The sequence below is a fragment of the Micrasema longulum genome, unplaced genomic scaffold (assembly GCF_059751315.1).
Source record: "Micrasema longulum isolate JH-2025_06_02 unplaced genomic scaffold, ASM5975131v1 h1tg002009l, whole genome shotgun sequence".
NCBI classification, from domain to species: domain Eukaryota; kingdom Metazoa; phylum Arthropoda; class Insecta; order Trichoptera; family Brachycentridae; genus Micrasema; species Micrasema longulum.
The window spans coordinates 56749-63617 of NW_028279178.1; positions in this window are offsets into that span (position 1 = coordinate 56749).

A 6869-nucleotide genomic window follows, 5' to 3' on the forward strand; every position below is an offset into this window, starting at 1 on the left:
GGATTCAAATTTTTTAGTGCAACGGAACAGGTGCACAGGAAGTAGTGACTAAGTTATATCGCTCAGCGAACCGGAAATCGCTGTGGGAACTTGTTTTTTACCTACATAGGTCTTCCTGATGATACTATTAACTTCTTCATTAAATTAGCATAGCTAAACGTAATTTTACGAGGTCAATCAAGTCAATTCACTGAAAAGTTCATTTTGCCGCAAAAATCATTCAATATTTCCGACTTCAAATAAAAAGGTCCATGTCAAGTATATCGATATAAGAGTTTGGATAGTAAATATTTAAAGCTTAACTTTGTGATTTTTCACTTTAAATCATTTAACTCTATACGTATTCAAAACTTGTTTACTTAAATAAAATTTTGTTTTTATAATACAAATAAAAGACGAGTGCTACTTTCATCCACAAATTTGGAAAAACCAGGGACCGGTTTCATCGCTTTCGCGACATCTTCGAGACTGGTATCTTTACTATAAGATGCAATGTATTTATACAAAACGGTAAGGATAAAGTAGTGAATTCTAAATTATATAATAATAATTTTAATTGAGTTATTTTAGTGCGAAGAAATTAATGAAGTGTTTCGAGGTAACTAATGAGTCGATATAATGAAATTTTCATTGTTGCTCAGGTTTTTTATTGTCCTGAACCTAAAAAACCTGAACCACAATAATAAAATATACAAACAATATTTAGACTAATTCATGTATCATTATATCAACTCAATGGTTACCCCGAAACTCTTTATTAAAAGGGCCTTCATACAAAAATGAATCAATTAAAATTACCGTCATGTCGAATCGGGTTGTGGTCCCGTGGCTAGTGTCTCGGACTTACGACTCAAAGATCCATGATTCGAATCCCACTCTACCCCAACTTGATTACCATTTTCTAATACTGAGTTATTTGCAGCTTGTTGAAAATGGCTCTCAAAATGAATTATTTGGGTAAATCATACGAACGCAAATATTCCTTAAAAAAAAAATTTTTGGATTCTCTTTCCTCTCCATTTTGTATAAATACATTAAATGTTATAATAAAGATACTAGTATCGAAGAAGTCGCGAAAGCGATGAAACCGGTCACTGGTTTTTCCAATTTTGTATGACTCGTCTTTTACTTCTATAACAAATTACAATGAACTTCCATCACGAATTTTCACTTACAAACTTGAATGTTTTCAAATTATCTTTGTCTACCTACACAATAGGCTTATAGGTTAGTTATGGGAATAATTTAAAGAAATAATAGATATTTATACAAAGATTAAACTTGTGTTAAAAGAAACAAACATTATGACTGTACATCGATTAATGTTTTTTAGCATAGATCGAGAATGTCTATACGAAATAATGCTACAGTTTCAAATCCCTCCAAAATTGATTAGACTTGTCAAATCAACAATGTCAGATTCAAGATGTCAGGTCAAAATAGACGGAGAACTAACGGAAGAATTTGCAGTATCCCAGGGATTAAAACAGGGAGACAGCCTGGCCCCATTTCTTTTTAATATTGTGCTTGAACATGTCATAAGAAGAACTCTGATAGACACTAGCTCCAATATTTGTTATAAAAGTAGTCAACTTGTTGGATATGCGGATGATATCAACATTGTCGGAAGATCAATAACAGCCATGAAAGAGGTATTTGATCCCTTGGAAACAGCTGCACGAGGTGTGGGACTGCAAATCAATGTTGATAAAACAAAAATGATGACACAGAGCCGAAACCCATCGCACAGAGCAAGAGGCTGTGTCCAATACAAAGATAACTACTCCTTCGTAGTGGTCGAGCAATTCACCTACCTGGGCTCCAGTATAACTGAGAATAATGAGGATCCAGCAGAAATCAGAAAAAGAATCACAGCAGCCAACAAAACATACTTTTCTTTGCTGCCAGTGTTCAAATCACGTAACGTCCACAGGAAAACCAAAATAACCATATACAAAACAATTATACGTACTGTATTGGCATATGGGTGTGAGGCGTTAACACTGACAGTAAAGATGGCTGAAATGCTGGACACTTTTGAACGAAAAGTACTCAGAAGAATCTGCGGACCAGTGAGAGAGAATAATCAGTGGTGCATTCGGTATAACGAAGAACTGTACAATATATACCGGGCGACTAGGCCCCGAGCATCTCGGCACATATGAAGATGCTTAGATGATGGGCCGGACATGTACAGCGAATGCCTGACTCACGTGTCCCTAAAACAATAATGTGCGGACACCCGCGAGGAAAGAGATTAGTGGGAAGACCCAGGCTGAGATGGGAGGATGAAGTGAGAAAGGATGCAGCGCAGTTTCTCCAGGTGGCAAATTGGAAGACGGCGGCTGAGGACCGACAGAGTTGGAGGCGAAAGTTGCAGGAGGCCAAAGCTCGATATGGGCTGTAGCGCCATCAGAGAGAGAGAGAGAGAGATTTTTTATTTACAAGTAAACAATCGGATATTCCTCAAATGAGTTAGGTAAATTTATGTTTTTAGTCGATGAGAACATGAACATTAAACAAGAAATAAAAAAAACAGGCGGCCATTTTGTCAAAGGATAAAAGTTTGATTTTTTTAATTTTGAGTTGTACAAACATAATTTTATTTAAATCTGAGTTGAAAAAATATGTAGTATAGCAAATAAGTTATTTCTTAAAAAGTGTGAAGTGTATTTATCATTTATTTTTATATTACATTTTTAAGAGTCCTCATCTCTAGGGAAATAGTATAATGTATATTTACTGATATTAATAATAAATGTTGTATGTACTTGTTTAAGATTAAATGATTAGTTTGATTAGAAAAATACTTTCCACGCTAATATTGGGAGGATGGAGACAAATTTCACGACGAATTTCCGAACAGCAAAAAATTAACACGAGAGAAACAAATATTATGCATAAATTTTCCAAAAATATTGCTACCCATATAGAAATTAATTCTGTGTGGTCCAATATTTTTACCATCTATTTTGTATTTAAGTAGTAGATACATTGGCATCAATATAAATTCAATTTTATTACATATAGATACTACATGCATATATAGATAGATAGCAGGGGCGAACGGTGTATAGAAGCCATTATGCGCAGCTTACCATTATATTTGAACATCCATAATAATGTTTTACGGTAAATTTATTTACAGAAAAACAAACAAATAATTGCTATTTCTTAAAAATCATTGCCACCATTTCTACTTTCCTCCAAATATAAATAAAAATATTAATAAAGCGCGCCCAGCGCCAGCAATGAGCCAAGGAACTAGCCAATTACTCCAGATTATTTCTTCATACAAATAAGTGTACTATATTTTGAACATCTTAAACCCAGTGGTGGGATTTTTCTCCAAGAGTAAACCTGCAGATTACACAAATTCTTTGAAGATTCTCGATTTGGAAAACGGCATTTCAAACATTATTTCTTAAGGACTATTTTTCTTTGAGACGATACTTTTGACATGTGACTCGCAACACACGTGGCGCTCGACTGGCATTATTCATTTCTAGAACAAATCGGCCAGTTGACATTTCAATCGTTATGAGAATACCTAATGCTAACTGAATTCATTGTGTTATTTTTTAAACACTTTTATGTAAGTTATGCGTTAAATGAATGGATAATATAGCTACACAATATAATATATGAAGAAGTTACGTCGCTTGAGTTGATTTCATAGATGAGAGATGTTGTATCACACAGAACCACAGAAAAAATAGCAATTTATAGTATATATCACTTACATAATATTATGTACCTACTACGTAGGTACAAATAAATAACATTTTTTTATGGCTTACCTTTAAATAAAATCACCGTTTGCTACTGATAGATGGGTACAAACAAAGGTTTTAATCGAACCATGTTGGGAAACACAAACGGAATTCGTACTGGGGGATATTATAAATTATTAAGACAGTTGTTTTGTTAAAACGTTAATTCATTTTGACAACACAATACACAAAAAATAAAGGAAATTCCTATGAAGCGTCCCTAACCCTGTGAGTTTTATTTATTAGTACCTAGTTCAGTTAAAATATGCATGGTATATACTCGAATTTATTCCGACATTTTTTATTCTGCTTAGCACTTGTTAAGTTATGTCACGAGAATATTATATCAAAGGTCCTGATGAAAGCGAAATGAGCTAAGAGTAAAAAATTCGACAAAAACTTTATCTAAATTCTTGGTTTATTTTATTACATAGTACCTACATCTCGGAAACGGTAAGCTCGAGCGAAAGAGTTGTTCTCGGGTAAAGATACCGTAAAAAATAGTAGAAATTTGTTGACCTCATCGTGTACGGGTTAGTACGTTTGCCTGCTATGCCTGAGGTTCTGGGTTTGATTTTCGGCAGAAAATGAGAAACTAATTTCACTGAAATATTTCATAGTCCCTGGACTCGATCCGAAGAGTAAGACTGATCCCCTTGCCTTTACGTATTAAATAATCAAGATAGGCATCAATTGAATACCAATTCATTGCCCTATGCACTACTCGGTACGAATAGGGAAAAGTGATGATGGTAAAAAAATCAATAATAATCAATTGTTTTAATATTGAAGAATGATGTTTTACAATAATTTTGATAATTAATATTGCGAGTTTTATTTTAATTTGTATTTTATTAGTGCTTACATGTGTAGGTGTCTATACTAGATGTGTTTTATAGTATTTATACTAATTAATAATTTAAAATTTTTACTTTTATTTCATTTTGATCATGTAAATTGCTAATTTTATTTTAATGTGTATTTTATTCTTGTTTATCTGTGTATATAAGATGTGTTTTATATTGATTAATGTTTTGAAATATTACGTATCTCTTTTAACCTTATTTTTAAATGTACCTACACTGAAGGTAATATTTAGTTTTATATAAATTATCCTTACACTGTATAATGTTTACCAGTCTTAAGATGCCCATTAGAGGGTAAAAGCGCTAATCGGTGGAAAAAAATAGTGGAAGTGTACAAGTATTTTCAATTAGTAAATTATGTAAATATGAATGATTACATCATTACAATGGAAATCCATCAAGATTTGTCGATAAATAATTTAAATATTTTTTAAAATTATTTAAATGTGTGTTTTATGCAATTGATGAAATATAAGTAGTGTTTTTTTTTTATTTAATGGTAGGGTATTTTAAGTAATATTTTTTATTGTTTGCAAACCAAACAATTTTATCGAATCGAGAAATCGTGTTGTGGTCCCGTGGCTAGTGTTGCGGCCTCGCAGATTAGAGGTCCAATGTTCGAACCCCACTCTACCCCAACTTTATTCCTATTTTCAAACAGTGAGTTATTTATAACTCGTTGAAAAGGCCTCAAATTGAAATATTAGGGTAAATAACGGGAACGCAAATATTTCCTTTTCTTAAAAAAATAATTTAAATCACCCTAATTTTACCGTACCGGGTGAATTGTGAGTTTCGTAATTTATCTCGATAATGCCACTGATTTCCAGAACATATTATATATTACAGTGTATGTGTGTGCACTGGTAAATTTATGTGTTACTTAAGTAATAATTAGGCAGTTTTGTTAATAAAAGAGCCGTTCCAAAACCACGAACTATCACACGTGCAACATTATTATTACTAATTACTAATTATGTACAGCAACGCAACATGATATACGTTAGCTAGTAATGTAATGGTTATTCGCTGCTTTAATTAATTGTTATTTCTTTTTACAACCTATTTGATATTGGCCCGCCATTGAGACAATGAATGACATTATTAAAACATATAACTTTGTATTATTATTGTGTTTTTTAAATATTTTTATTGTAAACTTTTTAAAATCATTCTTATGTTGCTGAAATTCCACTCGTCGATGCGCTTTGTAGCTGCAAGACTTTTTGTAATGTTAGCTATCATATTATACAAATCATATCGTGTAAATATTATCAACTATCAAATATCTAAATTTAGTAAATGGAGTCTAGAATTTCAACCGTCCATGCGCTCAGTAGCTGCAAGACTTGTCGTAATCTAACTTCTATTTTTTTTTTTTTTTTAAAAAGAAATATTTGCGTTCTTATGATTTACCCAAATATTTAATTTTAAGGGCCATTTTCAACGAGTTGTAAATAACTCACTATTAGAAAATGGGAATCAAGTTGGGGTAAAGTGGGATTCGAACCACAGACCTTTGGTCCGTGAGTCCGAGACACTAGCCACAGGACCACAACCCGATTCATTATAAATGTATTTTTTATTTATTTTTTTAATACATCACCTAAACTCCAAACTCTAAAAATGTAAATAGGGGCTAGATTTCGTACTGTCCATGCGCCCTGTAGCTGCAAAACGTGCTGTAATCTAGCTCCTATATATCATAATTGTAATATATAATACGTCTATAATATAGTCAAAAACGTTTTTATCGTTTTTTTTTGTCGGGGCGGGGTAGGGGTTTGCGGAAGGGATGCTAATCCGAAAAATTGAAGATTTACTCCATTTGGAAATCATTTTTTTTTTCTTAAACGACTTTTTGGAAAAATTTTATTTGGGTTATTTTTTAAAGCTTACCATGAGAAATGTTCCTATGAAGTTTCGCGGTCTGGCCCTGAAAAACCGTGTATTTTGAAATGCTGTTGTTTTCCCTAATACACAAAATGATAAAATCATAATAATCTTTATGACACCCAGCAATCGTTCTCCTCAAAATAACATTTAAATGTAACTTACGTTATCCAGTCTAACTTGATTAATAGAAAAGGCTATTTTCATCCTTGACACCGAATGATAAATACGCAACACAATATTCTCATAAATATAATCCATTATTTACTTATTTATTTAAGTGTTTATTGCTCATTAAAAATAATCTATTCAATTTGATAATTATGGATGCTGGGTC